This window comes from Pinus tabuliformis, chromosome X (assembly GCF_031772625.1).
Source record: "Pinus tabuliformis cultivar Carrire ecotype Pingquan chromosome X, CPIR1, whole genome shotgun sequence".
NCBI lineage: Eukaryota > Viridiplantae > Streptophyta > Pinopsida > Pinales > Pinaceae > Pinus > Pinus tabuliformis.
In genome coordinates, this window is record NC_142308.1 from 1,319,088,138 (window position 1) to 1,319,104,021 (window position 15,884).

Below are 15,884 nucleotides of genomic sequence, written 5' to 3' on the forward strand. Positions count from 1 at the left end.
TGACACCTTGCAGGATGACTGTGCCACTTGGCCAATCTCGCCCAGCGCAGGTAGCCTTCATTACTTTTGACTTCCAGCGCAGGTACAGAGTGGGACAGTTGCATTACAGCGCAGAAGCTCAGTTAAGCAGCTGACATGATCCAAAATAAGCCTGTTTTGAAGTGTTTTCAGGTGGAGAACTGATTGGAAGTGCTGTTGTTTGATGACCTTGTTCTTTTAGGGGTAAGAACAACATGTTTAGGGACTGAGGATCCCTGTAATTATTGACATTCCATGCTCCATGATGCGAGGCACAAAAATGTCTATAACAAGGACATATCTTTTAAGATGGATATATTGGCAGCTTTCAATAAGAGTGTCACAGTAGAGGACACTGCCAAACCCTTCATTGAATGAGTATGGGTACATTTTGGGATCGTAAAGATCATTATATCATATCAGGATAGCAGGCTCTTGAGCAGATTCTGGTCAAGCCTGTGGACATTATTAGACACCAAGCTCACCAAATTGACTACCTTCCACCCTGAGACTAATGTCCACAGGAAGGTTGTCATTAGGATGATAGTGCACATACTCCTTATGTACAACTCCAAGAATCCTCAAACCTGGTATGAGAGTCTTCCATATGTGTAGCATAGTTATAATAGAGCTCTCCATAGCTCAACTAGTCAAAGTCCCTTTCAAGTGGGTCTAGGATTTTAACCATTTTTTCTGATTGATGTTGCCATGCCTCATGCGACTATGCAGACATAATCCACACATGTACTACTCGAGGCTGATAAAGTGCCCATATTTATTGAGCGCATCCAACACATCTTCCAGTAGGTTCATGACATCCTGGAGAAGTTAAATGCCAAGTATAAGTAGCAACATGATCAACATCAGGTGCCACACAAGTTTCAGGTGGGCGACAAATTTTTCATGCATTTACAAAGAAAATTCTTTACCAGTGCCCATCGGAAGCTCTATCCACTCTGTTATGGTCCTTACACCATTACCAAGGTTGTGGGAGATAATGCCTTTGAGCTCAACACTCCCCCATTTCTTGGCCTACACCTAGTGTTCAATGTGGACCACCTTCGACCATACATCCCACCATTGTTGGACACATCAGACATTTCATAACAACTCACACCAACAGAGTTAAACCCAAACTACATGGAACATGCCACAACTAGTTGCATTATGGACACACAAGCCAAGAACACTCGCTAGCAAAATATCCAACTATATTGGGTTGTCAAAGTTGGCCAACCCCTGCACCAAGCCAAGTGGCTCACTAGGGACTAGGTTCAACAGAAATCTCCTCGCCTCAAGGAGGCTCTGCACGTAATGGTGACCATTGCTTCCTAAGGGGGGAGGAATCATCCAGGTAGTTATTGGTTTCCATCCACCTATCCCACCTAGACCTCAAGTCAGCTTCATTTATTTCCTTCCTTATTTCAGCATTTATTATTTTTAGCAGTTTTTTGGGTCCTGAAATTTTGGAGCAGTTTCGACCCCCTAAAGGACATTTTTTAAAGTCCTTTGTAGGCCCATAACCATAGGAAGGGGCCTACAGAAAATCATGTAGTACTTAGGGAGACCTTTCTAGCAAGGTATCGTACGCACGAAATAGAGATAATATGAAAAAGTTATGACCCCAAGAAGTTAATTGCCTAACTAACCCCAAGAGTGCCCACAAACTATTGGAATTACATCTCCAAGGGTGTGATGGGAAAGGATGGATAAATTTCCAGGATAGTTTGCTAAGCGGATGCTCATGGAATCTTCTAGAAACTTCTCTTGTGCCACTTGCATCTTTGAATTCGCCCAAGGATGAATAAGGGATCTAAAACCATATTTTATCCCTTCTCTTATGGAACCAATTGTAACAAGTGGAATGACATTAATCAAACCCCATGGACGACTCACACCATTGCGCACATCTATAAAAGGATCCCTCATCCAAGAGATCTAGGGGCTGAAATGTTGTGAATTGCAAGGAAGTGCTGATAGTTTGTAAGTGAGGAGAGAGCATTGTATTCTTGTTGTAGTGATGTTGCTATTTCGTGAGGTGAAGAAGGATTGATGCTGCGAGGATGATTCTCAATCAGACAACTGGGTTATAATTCTCCCTTCTATCAATAAAGCTCTTTATGTTTTCTTCCATATGATTATGCAATTGTGAATGTTATCATTTGTGAATGCTATCATTTGTTCATTATATATCTAATTCAGTAATCTTTATGTTGTAATAGATCACGATGCTTTGACGGTTCTTTGTTGTTGTACTTCTGTAGGTACTCTGCAAGCGCGTTAAGTATGGGGAGGAGTTGCAGGATCTGTTGAAGGGGAGAGAGATCAAGCAAGGGATCAAGCGAAAGTTCCAGGTTGGTTCCATTATATTTCTCTTACCTGTTACACATAGAAGAAATCATTGAATTGCTTTAAACTGTTGTTTTTAGGGTAGCTTCCAAACCTAGAGGGATAGCATTCTTTAGGATACTAGTTTTCCAAGAAACATCTGGGCAACTTCAGAGGGCATTTCCTGAGGCAGTTTGCCATTCCCTAAGGCAAATTTGAAGCAATTTCTTTCTAGGTTCCTTGGAGACAGTTTGATTTATTGGATTTGTGGCCAATTTGGAAGATATTCTGAGGAATTTGGGGTTGCAAGGCTGCAGACCCATCTGGCTGAAATCTGAGACAACTGCGAAGGAATTCTTTGTGGTTACTCGACTAGTCAGCAACACTTCTTCCCCTTGGCCTCCTTTACCTACAACGCCTGAATCGTCAGTGCCCTAGGTCCCTGCGCAACCCTCCTGGTAGAAATGGGTGGCATTCCAGTAATGGTGACTTTGACGGTCGGGCTTATGGTCTCCTACATCCTTGATTCCTTGCAGCTCAAGCAAGGCACCTTCTTCGGCATCTGGTCAACCCTGCTAGTCTGATAGTTGGCATTCATGCTTGGGGGTTCGACTCTCTTTGCCATAGATTCCTGGATAATGTACATACTTGTCATGCTCGTGTGCTGCGAGGTGAATTTTCTGATAGGTGTGTGGGCTTCACTTCAATTCTAGTGGCTCCAGCTCGAGAATCCATCCATACTCATAACCCGAGTGGCTCCTGTTCGCCTGTATTCCATTCACAATGTCAGTAATCTAGACGTGGGGGGCGGTGGCGGTCGTGGGAATGTATCACGTGCTCTATTATTTTATGATGATTCTCTGCATCTTCTATTAGATGTATTCTCTACCACGACAGTTGTCTTTGAGGACCAAGGCTGAAAAACGATATGGTGGTGAGCTTGTAGACGAAACCCTGATTCTTGGTCCACTCGAATGCACACTTCATACCCTAACTTTGTTGTTTTTGCCTCTGTTTCTTTACATCAGATCTCATCATTTCCATCACTTTTTCTTCCATGGCCACTGTCTGCGACCTCTTCCTACTTTTTTTGGTGCCCCAGTTGTTTCAATTATATGCATCGCCTTTCGGTGCATTGCGGTACATTTCAAAGGATCCTCCTTTGCTTCAGCAGATTCAAATTGCCAATGGCACAATTGCACTGTTGGTTGTGATTGTGTGTCTGGAAATCAGTGTTGTCTTTTACTCCTTCAGGCGATATTTGCACGTTGCCCTCCCTGGAATTATGTGCTGGTGACAATTATCATGTTAAGAGCAGCATTGGAAGTAGGAGGTTATGGGATTGGTCTGGTTAACGATGCTTTTGGCTTGGCTGCATTTACTGGCTTGTCAATTTCGGTGGCTTCAACCGGGTTGATTGTCATCGACATACCACTCAAGTTCTTGCCCGCACTAATTATTGTTGGTTTTTATATATCACAGTTTTTCATCAAGAAGAACCTATCATCTTATTTGATATTTGTTGTCTCAGCAAGTGTTATCGGGAAAACTAGTGTCTATGCAGAGCCGCTAGTCCCACTAAGGCTGGTAGCTACCTTAGAAACAAACAAACTAAAAACTACTTTCATTTTCCTTTATGAGAAATAGATAAGAGAAGAATAAGGAGACCAACCTTTGTCTTGCGCTTGGTTCCTTGCTCGATTCCTCTCTCTTCTGGTAGGTCTTTGCCACTCGCTTCCTTGTCTACCCAGCTTCAAAGAGTACCTGTAGAATCAAAGCAGCATAGCACTATCCAAGAACATCAATCTATCATCATAAACAATATAGGACCAGATGTATATTGACCACACAAATGCATAAATCATCAATCATACAAGAATGTGGAGGAAAACTTGAATAGCTTTATTGATAATCAAGAAAGAGAAAATAGGATTACAACCAATTGTTCTGACCCAGCATCATCCTCTCAGCAAGAAAGCCCTTCTTCACCTCATGAAAAGCTTAGATCACCCAACACTATGATGTTGCACCAAGAAACCAACAACACTTCCTTACAAGATACAAAATTCCAGCCTCTGGATCTCTGAGATGAGGGATCCATATATAGATGTTTGCAAGGGGAATGAGTCAGCTTTTGAGATTTGATTAGTGTCCTCTCTTTGATAGTTCTTGATTCCACTTGGAGATTGATGATCTCTTACTTATCCCTCGTCGAATGCAGAGAGGCAAGTGTCACAGGAGAAGTTTCTAGAAGATTCCATGCTTCTCCACCTTGCGGATTGACCCTGCCATTTGTCCACTCTCACCCATCGCACCCCATAGAAGGGTTTTCCAACATGCATCACACCTACTGTGTGTATTTAGGTGGGATGCAACGCACTTTGACCATGGAGCAGGTGAAATGGTCCAGTTTTGACTAGTTCTGAGTAGTTTTTCATGGAGAACTTCTGGGAGATGCTGTAATCAGTTGACCTTGTTCTTTTAGGGGCTGGAACGAAACCTTTAGGGACTTAGGAGCCCTTAGTTTATGGAAATTTATGATTGGGGTTGTAGTGCCCAAAAACAGTTGACCCCTAAAGCATGAGGTCGTTAATCTTTTGATGTCGGGCGAAATGCTTTATCATGAGGATCCGAAGTTTTTTCAAGCTGGAAGGCGACCTGTAATAAGATACAATACAATACATTATCTTCATAATATTTTCATGATCTAGCTGAGGCGGGCATTCCCATGCTGAGCTTTATAAATTCATTTTCATGTACATAGGACAGACAATCGTCTGAGTGTAGACTTATGATTCTGGTAGAGCCATCATCCCTTGGATTGGATGATTATCTATGCAGAAATGATGGACATTTGATGTCTTTATTTTCCTAAATATATATCGCAACTCGGATGGATGAAACTAGATCCAGGGTCTTCAATCTCGTTCTATCTTCACTCAGAGTACAAGTCGATCCATATGAGAGATGTTCTGGAGTTGAACATGGAAAGACATCACCTGATTACCAGCCAATGATGTAAGCTGTTAACAGGCGTGAGAGGAATCACCGATAATGATGATGAACCTCAAGGTACTACAGTACAATTCATGTGGTGTGAATAAGGGACTTGGCATCAAACACCACGCAAAATCTTTCGGTCGAAGGCCATTGATGTAAACCTATCGCCGGAAGTGAGAAACTTGCCATTGAGGCATGCAAGCTTCAAAGTTCTGAAAGGGTTGTTCCTAGACCAAATTCTTGGATAATGAGCTGATGTCAACAAGAAGCGATCCATCATAGGAGGGCCTTAGTGAATCCCACATCAATGACACAGAACGGAGCAAATGATTTTAATGGAGGTGAAAACGATCTAGTGATATAAGGTTCAGGGTGGCGGTCATGAAAGAATGGAGTGTAAATGTATTGCAGTGGGTGAGACATAGGTGAATTCTCTGAGCAACTTCTCTTAAACATATCGGCGACACTAACATGATGGATTGGTAGCATTAACCCCAAATGTGGATGGTTTGATGGAACCATGGTGATGTGACCAATGAATGGAACAACCCAACCCGACTTAGATGCGGTGTGAAAATATCATGTTCAAGAGCGACTTGCTACCAACAAAGCTTCTTCAAGTCTTCTTCCGAATTTTTCCCCAGTCAATGCTGACCAGTACCTCTTTATTTTTTTCAAGCTTGAGGAGGATAACATATGCTTGTTCTATAATTTTCCCTTCGGGCAAACCCATCGCTATGTTTTAACGATATTAGCGATACTGAAACTCGTTCTTGTCTGTTATGGACAAGTTTGTCGCTACTCGGTTTTAACGAGTTTAACGACAAAGATAACTCGGTCCTTTTCAATTTTAGAGAGTCTGAAAAGGAACGTAAAGGAAACTCCAAAATTCCTTTTTCGTCACATAATCCCTTGAGTCCAAAAAAGTATAAAACAATACAAAAGGGATGAATTTTCGGTAATTTTAACAAGCCGAACGAACAAGCGCTCGATATTTTTGTGTAATAATCCCTCAGGTCCAAAAATATTAAAATCTAAAGGAGGGATAGCACTTACGGTCAATTTAACGAGCTGGAGAGGCCAATGGCTCGGCAATCTTTTCATATTTTATGAGTCAGTTGAAAAGAGCTTAAAGGAGACCTGTTTTTGAGGAACGAGTGATAGATTCGGGTAGCAGCTGATTCCAGGTAAGGTTTGGAATTTTCCAATCATGGCAGTGTCACAAGGATGGCTAACAAGATCACTCTTCATAGCTGTTCCTCGAAAGGGGTAAACAATCAAGTGGAGGTGAATGATCGGCCAATACAGGGTGGAGGTGATGATGAGAACATGACCAAGGCTTCAAAGGCTGAAGTAATACATTCACGATGGTTATTTACTAGGAATTGGTTCATTTTTTAATGAGCTTAAATGCTGGGGGAAACACTTGCTCATTGCTTATGTTTATTTTTTAACGAGCTTGAATTCCGCGTTAAAACTACTCTATCCAGTCGTATAATAAAGATGTCTTATCTAAGATGCCATTTTTCGGAAGCTTGCACCTTACAAAGCTTTGCTCCGCATCCTTTCTTTATGCAAGTTAGGAAACAACCAATCCTATGAGTTTAAAGGGTTAGAGGACCTATAAATTTAAAAAATAAATGGTCACTCTTCACTTGCATGCCAAAAGGTTTGCATGCCCCCAGGTATAGCGAAAAATTTCCAGGTTACCAAAGATTGTTCCGTCTGTGTCACAGACAAAACACTTCCTCGGCGATGCCTAGCGAAATAGACAAAGGTGAGTGGCACAGATGCCTCCACTCACATAACTTTGATGAAGGAATCTTAGTCGAGCATAATCCCATTTTCCTAAACTGACGGGTGTGTCATACTAGTCATATATCCTCCGTGGAAATCTACACTATACCCAAGGTTTTCCCGCTGAAGCAGACCAGGGTGCATGCCCCCTGGGTTTCAGTCACGTCCTTTGAATCACTCATGCTCATCAGGAGGACGGACTGGGAATTGATGAGACATTCCTTGAATGAAAATACCATTTAGGGTTGCTATATGACTATTTTCTATATGTGAACCGAGGAATTAAAGCTGGTCTACGAGCCTGACCACTCTTCCTTCCTGTGGAAAACACATTACTCTAAAGAGTGAGGAGACGACTGTTATAGACATTTTTGGGCACCGCAACCCCAAGCATAAATGTCCATAAAATAAGGACTCCTAAGTCCCTAAAAGTGTTTTTCCAACCCCTAAAAGAACAAGGTCAACTGATTACATCTTCTCCCAGAAGTTCTCCATGAAAAACTGCTCAGAACTGGTCAAAACTGGACCATTTCACCTCCTCCATAGGCAAAGTGCGTTGCATCTCACCTAAGTACACACAGTAGGTGCGTTGAATTTCAAAAATCCCTTCTATGGGGTGCGATGGGAGAGAAGGGACAAATGGCAGTGGCAATCCGCAAGGTGGAGAACCATGGAATCTTCTAGAAGCTTCTCCTGTGACATTTGCCTCTCTGAATTCGACCAGGGATGAGTAAGAGATCATCAATCTCCAAGTGGAATCAAGAACTATCAGAGGAAAGACACTAATCAAATCACAAGCTGACTCATCTCCCTTGCAGACATCTATATATGGATCCCTCATCCCAGAGATCCAGAGGCTGGAATTTTGCATCTTGTAAGGAATTGTTGTTGGTTTCTTGAGGCAACATCATAGTGTTGGTTGATCTAAGCTTTTCATGAGGTGAAGAAGGGCTCACCTGCTGAGAGGATGATGTTGGGTCAAAACGATTGGTTGTAACTCTCTTGGCTATTTCTTTATTATCAATAAAGCTATTCAAGTTTTCCTCCATACTCTTGTGTGATTTATGTTTTATGCATTTGTATGGTCAATTTACATCTGATCCTAGATTGTTTATGATAATAGATCCATGTTCTCGTATAGTGTTATGCTGCTTTGATTCGATAGGTACTCTGTGAAGCTGGGTATACAAGAAAGCAAATAGAAAAGGACTATTAGAAGAGAGAGGGATCAAGCAAGGAACCAAGCGCAAGAGAGAGGTTGGTCTCCTTTATTCTTCTCTCATCTATCTTTCATAAAGGAAAATGAAAGTAGTTTTACTTTGTTTGTTTCTAAGGTAGCTACCGGCCTTAGTGGGATTAGCAGTTCTGCATAGAAACTTTTCCCTGTAACAAAATGTCGACTCCGCTGGGGAGCAAATAGATTGATTGTTTATCTACATTTGTTTACTTTATAAACATACAGACGGAGCCTGAAGTCAAGCCAGCTAGCCTTCGAACTACATTTGCTATGTAAGTGCAAAGTATATCAATGCAGCTTCAGTCAATCTTCGGGTTTTGTTTATGAATTAAACAATTGATTTACAAGATTTCTAATTGCCCTCGTGGTGGCTCTAGTAACCTCCTTAGATCTACCCTTGTGATTGATTTACTGGTTACCACTTGCTCGGCCAAAATCCCTGAACCGAACTGCAAACTGTGACCCAGAACCCAATGAAAGTCTCGTCCCTGGTCCAACGCACTGTCTGTTCTATAAATCTCAAATTCAGCGCACTTCCTGAGTGTAGTAGGTGCATTGCATTTCAGTTTCACTGTGTTACAGGTGCGCTGATCAGACTAGGTTTCTGCGTTCACTCTTTTCAGATCTATTCAAGAGTTTTGCTACCTGTAGTCCGTACACCTCTGTTTGAAACCCCTTTTCTTGTTGTTATTCCACCTCCAGTGTGCAAAGAACTGTAAATGTTTTTAGGTATTTTTTGAGTCATTTTTCAGTTCTCCTTTACAAAGAAGTAACGTAATTGTACTGTCGTTTCTTGATTTGAAAGTGTTGCAAGTGTCGTTTTCAGTCATAGAAGAGAATTTGATTGTTCTTGATAGTCGATTACCCTGTTACTATTGTATTCGATCTGAATTAGTAGTCTTTCTAGTGTCGAAAGCAAGTTTTCATTTCCAAATCACAAAGTGTTGTCATTGTCTTCATTTTGATTTTGAAAAGAAACTTGTTAGTAATTGTCGCTTTGAAAAATAATTCAGATTTGTGCATTAGCTTTCGTTTTATCATTCACATATTAAGAAGGCTAAAAACAAATACATGCATGTGCATTTTCATTTAGACTGTTTGATTGGTTTGATTTAGGACAGTGCATATAGTGTGTGCTCTATGCTCTTTGCTGAAAGAATACTATCTCTCTTTCCTTAGTAGCTAGGATTTTCATTGCACAAAGAAGATAAAACGATTGTTTATCATCTTAGATTGCATTTTAGGAATTGTACATCTACATCATGCGGTGAACCTGTAAGGCAAATTTCTTTTTCTTAAGCAAGATCAACTATAAAATAAATTTAATGAATCTAACAACGCCTTGGAACCTAACGCACAACATCTAGAAGTCTAGGCTAGAGACGTATTCTGGCGTCATAAAGCCTGGTAACTGTTGTTTTCATTGTTGGTTGGGTGATTCCTCCACTTTGAGACGATAAGTGCCAGTACGAACTTGTGCTCCCATGCACCGTCGAGTATATTTTGGAAGACCAGAATAGGCTTAATCCTTTATCCATAGAAAGCCGTGTCTGCCACCCTATCGATCGCAATGCACTGAACACAACATTTAGGAAGATTGACTGTCGTACCGTAAAAAGTATTCTACAGTTTTGCGATTGGTTTGGTAATCCCTCTGCCTAGATTTCTAGAGCAGTCCCTTTTGTTCCTTTTCAGACGCCTTAATGGAAAAGGTCCATTTGAGCACTTGTCATTTCAGGCTCATTAAAAATCGAAGGTGACTAGAGTCATCTTTTGTTTTTTCAAAACTCTTAAAAATTGAAAAAACAAGTTGTGTCAAAGCGTCTAAAATTTATTTTAAACGGAATAATCATCACCTTTACTATGTTGGTCTCAGGTTGAGGAAAATGGAGTCCACCAACCAAGGATTTCCCCTTGGAGGAAATCCTAGTCCCTTCTCCTCTTGGGGAGATGTTGGTGCACCCCATATGGCCACATTGTCGCTTCCAGGATCGACAATCGGCTTGCCCGTATGGTTTTTCTCAACCTCCGTCGTTCAGAACAACGCGATTCCTGAACAATTGAGTCAGCAGCTAGACAATTCCAGAGTTAACCGCCAACCCTCTATTTCATCCAATTCTTCCTCTCCTCCTTCCTCTTCGCCTGATGGGGCTGGTAAAGCCAAATATCAAGTACCTGAGAAGAAAAGGAAAAGAAGAAGAAAGAGAAGAAGAAGAAGGAGCCAAAGGCGAAAAGGGGTAACCAAGCATCGTTTAACGAAAATCCACACACTGCACTGACCAGGCCTAAATCGCCATGTGTCATTTGCAAGGGAGACCACTTTCATAGAGATTTTCCTTGCATCCCTCGGATCTTAAGGGACTGGTCTCCTCGTTTGCACAACCGGTGTCGTCAACCTCTGATGATCATGTTGAAAATACATCGTCCACTAGTGAAAGTGAAGACCCTGGACAAAAAGGAAAAAGAAAATTTCCTTATAAACTGTGTTAAGGTGATCACGCCATACACCGTTGTCCCTTCTTAGATGAGGCTAAAAGAGTTTTGAACGATCGTCTGATTTCACCGTTACGACTTCCTCCTAGATATAAGAAACTCTTGCCGACTTCGTCACTAGTTGAAAATCCGGCTGACACGCCCAGGTGGTCGGCCGAAATATCTATCACTGAAGAAAAACCATCTGAATCCATACCAGACGAAAGTCAAATGGTCGAGGCGGAAATTGACCCGGTCTTGCCTTCAGAGGTTCCATCTTCAGATGATACAGTCACCGAAGAGAACAAGGATGACATCGTCCAAATTCTTTTCATAAGCACAGACTCTGATGAACATGGGGGAAGTTTACCCATTCCTTTACCGTAGGAAGGAAGTTCGTCAGAGTCGTACCCGGCCGTCTATTCTTTCCCCCCTCCAAGCAACCTAGTTGTTTCCTTTGACTGGAATCTACTAGGCAGACCCCGTTTACCAGCTAGTATACCATTCCGAATCATTACTCAAATATATAGAATGGTTATGGCTGGTACCATCATAGATGAAGGGGCTTCTGTGAGTATCCTTTCCTTGACTGCTTGGAAAGCTTTTGGTTCACCATCTCTTTTGCCTAAGATGAGAAATATAATAGGCTTTGACAAAGGAACTAGTCGACCATTAGGGATCCTTCCCAATGTGCCCATAACATTGAGAGGGAAAATCGTTCACATGAATGTAATGGTAGTCCAAGGACCCCTGGATTATAATCTACTCCTTGGGAGAGACTATATTTATTGCATGGGAGCCATTCTCTCATCACTCTTTAGAGTAATGTGTTTTCCACACGAAAGAAGAGTGGTCAAGCTCGTAGACCAGCTTTCATTCCCCGGTTCACGCATAGCAAATAGTCATATACGATCCCTGAATGGTCTTTTCACGCAAGGAATATCTCATCAATCCCCAGTCCGTCCACCTAATGAGTGCGAGTAATTCGGGGGACATGACTGAAACCCAGGGGGCATGCACCCTGGTCTGCTTCGGCAGGAAAACTTCAGGTATAGCATAGGTTTCCGCGAGAGATATATGACTAGTCTGACACTCCCGTCCGAAATTGGAAAAGGGGGTTGGACTAGAACAAGATTCCCTTGTCAAAGTTATGTGAGTGGAGGCATCTACGCAATTCACCTTTGTCTATTTTGGTAGACATCGCCGAAGAAGTGTTTTGTTTGTGGTACAAATAGAACAATCTTTGGTAACCTAAAAGAGGTAGGCCTTTTGGAAAAACAAATGTTTTGTCTGCGAAATTGCGAGGTAACCTTGAAACTCTATGTCTCTATACCTGGGGGCATGCAAACCTTTTGGCATGCAAGTGAAGAGCGACCATTTATTTTTTAAATTTGTAAGTCCTCTAACCCTTTAAACTCGTAGGATTGATTGTTTCCTAACTTGCATAAAGAAAGGATTTGGGCCAAAGCTTTGAAATAATGCCATTTTAATATATGAGACATTCTTATTATACGATTGGATTAATCGAGCAGTTTTAACGCGGACTTCGTGCTCGTTAAAAAATAAACATAAGCAATGAGCAAATGTTTCCCCCAGTGTTTAAGCTCATTCAAAAATGAACCAATTTCTGGTAAATAACCATTGTGAATGTAGTACTTCAGCCTTTGAAGCCTTGGTCATGTTCTCATCATCACCTCCACTTTATATTGGCCGATCATTCACCTCCACTTGATTGTTTACCCCTTTTGAGGAACAGCTGCGAAGAGTGATTCTATTAGCCATCCTTGTAACACTGTCGTGATTGGGAAATTCCAAACCTTACCTACAATCAGCTGCTACCCAAATTTATCACTCGTTCCTCAAAAAACGAGCCTCCTTTAAGCTCTTTTCAGTTGACTCGTAAAATATGAAAAGATTGCCGAGCCATCGGCCTCTCCAGCTTTTTAAAGTGACCGGAAGTGCTATCCCTCCTCTAGATTTTAATCTTTTTGGACCTGAGGGATTATTACACAAAAAGATCGATCGGTTGTTTTGTTCGGGTCGTTAAAAGTATCGAAAATTCATCCCTTCTGTATTATTTTATACTTCTTCAGACCTAAGGGATTAGATGATGAAAAAGGGTTTTTGGAGTTTCCTTTACGTCCCTTTTCAGACTCTCTAAAATTGAAAAGGACCGAGTTATCTTTGTCGTTAAACTCGTTAAAACCTAATAGCGGCAAACTTGTCCATAACAGACAAGAACAAGTTTCACTATTGATAGGTTCGTTAAAACATAGCGATGGGTTTGCCCGAAGGGAAAATTATAGAACAAGCATATGTTATCCTCCTCAAGCTTGACAAAAATAAAGAGGTACTAGTCAACAATGACTAGGAAAAATTGGGAAGAAAACTTGAAGAAACTTTGTTGGTAGCAAGTCGCTCTTGAACATGACACTTTCACTTCGCTTCCAAGTTGGGTTGGGTTGTTTCATTCACCGGTCACATCACCATGGTCACATCACACCATCCACATTTTGGGTTAATGCTACCAATCCATCATGTCAGTGTCGCTGATATGTTTAAGAGAAGTCACTCAAAGAATTCACCTGTGTCTCACCCGCCGCAATACATTTACGCTCCATTCTTTCATGACTGCCCCCCTGAACCTTATATCACCAGATCATTTTCACCTCCATTAAAATCATTTTCTCCGTTCCATGTCATTGATGTGGGATTCATTAAGGCCCTCCTATGACGGACGGCTTCTTGTCGACATCAGCTCATTATCCAAGAAGTTTATCTAGGAACAACCCTTTCAGTACTTTGAAGCTTGCATGCCTCAATGGCAAGTTTGTCACTTCTAGGGACAGGTTCACATCAATGGCCTTTGACCGAAAGATTTTTGTGTGGTGTTCAACGCTAAGTCCCTTATTCACACCATGTGAATTGTACTACCGTACCTTGAGGATCATTATCATTATCGGTGATTCCTCTCGCGCCTGTTAACAGCTTACATCATTGGCTGGTAATCAGGCGATGTCTTTCCATGTTCGACTCTAGAACATCTATCACATGGATTGACTTCTACTTTGAGTGAAGATCGAATGAGATTGAAGAAACCAGATCTAGTTTCATCCATCCGGGCTGTGATATATATTCTGGAAAATAAATACATCAAATGTACATCATTGTTGCACAGATAATCATCCAATCTAAGCGATGATGGTGTCACACGGAATCAGTCAAGGGTGCGGACACAACTGACCTTCCTAGAAGTCTAAGACATTCTAATCACAAACAAAACAAACTGGAGCTATCCTTCTCTAAACATACATTATGATATGAGAAATCAAGTGTTTCGTTCTTACCTTTGTCCAAACGCTGTTGTAGAAGTCCAAGCTTTGTTAATCTGGATGAGCTCCTCCTTTTCTCCAAAACCTGTAATCACCAACAGTCAAACAATTAAATAGCACCTGATTATAACATAAAACAAAGCATATTCAACACATAGACCAAGGAGTACATGAAATAGCCCATTAACAACAAGTTATTGAGAGGAATGGACCAATTTGCATTAAAGGTAATCAAAAGGAACCATTACAACCTGAGCCTTGGTGTTGTGCAAGCTCCTTCCAGGGTCCACAAGGGTCTTCCTCTACTTTGAAAAAGCTCACCCACTTCCAAATAGAACAAGTAAAGATGACAATCTCTCCTCACAATCTTCTAAATGGGAGTCCTAATTCCTGCAGCATTTACCCTTAGAAATCTATAGCTTTCAACCTTCTTCCTTCTGGCTCAATGCCTCTTTTTATAGTGCTCAAGAGGAAGTTAATCAGGTCCACCATCAATGGGATAGTCCCCTCTTTGGATGGGATCACTCCCTTATTGATGGGATAAGTTCCTCTTTGATAGGAGTGCATGAACCATCTGGAGGCGCTCAATACACATCAAACAACCTTCTAGAATGCTCTAGAAATGACCACAAGTAAGTTTTTGAAGATAAAACTTGCGCATTTTAACCTTTTCAGAGGGACGCACCTGCCCCTTTAGATACAGAGCGTCCTTGGACGCAGACCTTATGAACAAAAGGTGCGTACCCGCAGGCAAGGCTTGAGAGAACCTGCGTACCCAGAGATAAACATGTTTATAAAGACTTTCTCTCTTTCTTGGAGTTTGACATGAATAGTAGAGGCATAAGACTTGCTCAAGAGGGTAGTATGACTGTTGATAGAGCCATACCAACTGTAAATAGCCATGGTGACATTTTTTAGTGTAACAGATGGCTCTACCAGAATCATCAGTCTACACTCAGACGATTGTCTGTCCTATGTACATGAAAATGAATTTATAAAGCTGAGCATGGGAATGCCCATCTCAGCTAGATCATGAAAATATTATGAAGATAATGTATTGTATTGTATCTTATTACAGGTCTCCTTCCAGCTTGAAAGAACTTCGGATCCTCATGATAAATCATTTCACCCGACATCAAAAAAAAATTAATGACCTCATGCTTTAGGGGGCAACTGTTATAGACATTTTTGGGCACTGCAACCCCAAGCATAAATGTCCATAAACTAAGGGCTCCTAAGTCCCTAAAAGTGTTTTTCCAACCCCTAAAAGAACAAGGTCAATTGATTACAACTTCTCCCAGAAGTTCTCCATGGAAAACTGCTCAGAACTAGTCAAAACTGGACCATTTCACCTGCTCCATAGGCAAAGTGTGTTGCATCTCACCTAAATACACAAAGTAGGTGCGTTACATTTCAAAAATCCCTTCTATCGGGTGTGATGGGCGAGAAGGGATAAATGGCAGTGTCAATCCACAAGGTGGTGAAGCATGGAATCTTCCATAAACTTCTCCTGTGACACTTGCGTCTCTAAATTCGACCAGGGATGAGTAAGAGATCATCAATCTCCAAGTGGAATCAAGAACTATCAGAGGGAAGACACTAATCAAATCACAAGCTGACTCATCTCCCTTGCAGACATCTATATATTGATCCCTCATCCCAGAGATCCAGAGGCTGGAATTTTGCATCTTGTAATGAAT

At 41.4% G+C, this 15,884-nt stretch overlaps 1 pseudogene; it reads left to right on the forward strand.

Annotated features, from left to right (window-relative positions):
- Positions 1–15,884, forward strand: part of LOC149144952 (uncharacterized) — a 72,403-nt pseudogene that overhangs the window by 49,836 nt on the left and 6,683 nt on the right.